Source organism: Chrysochloris asiatica, unplaced genomic scaffold (assembly GCF_000296735.1).
Source record: "Chrysochloris asiatica unplaced genomic scaffold, ChrAsi1.0 scaffold00097, whole genome shotgun sequence".
NCBI lineage: Eukaryota > Metazoa > Chordata > Mammalia > Afrosoricida > Chrysochloridae > Chrysochloris > Chrysochloris asiatica.
The window spans coordinates 9,898,605-9,899,084 of record NW_006408615.1 but is presented as its reverse complement, the minus strand read 5'-3'; positions in this window follow the sequence as shown (position 1 = coordinate 9,899,084).

The following is a 480-nucleotide window of genomic DNA, read 5'->3' as shown; positions in this document are numbered from 1 at the left end:
TAGAAACAAAATGAACTCAGTGCAGAAAATTATGCGGAACAAAGAATCCAGCAGAGCCACACACTCAAAAACACCCCCCACAGAAAATGACAACAATCATTCATACCTATTGATTATTACACTGACTATAAAAGGATCAAATGTTCCAGTCAAGAGACATAGAGAGCAGAATGGGTAAGAAAACAGAATCTTTCAATACGCTGTGTACAAGAGACATATAAAAAAGATGGAGACAGCCTAAATGCCCATCAACAGAATGGTTAAACAAGCTTTGGTACACTCATACAATGGAATACTATAAAATGGTAAAGAATAATGACGAATCTGGGAAACACCTCACAACGTGGTTGTACATTATGCTGAGTGACCAATCAATCACAACAGGACAGACACTATATAAGATATATAAGACCAATATACAAAGTTTTTATTAAAAATTTCAATAAAAAAAAAGGTTTTCTTGATAAAGGAAACAATTTG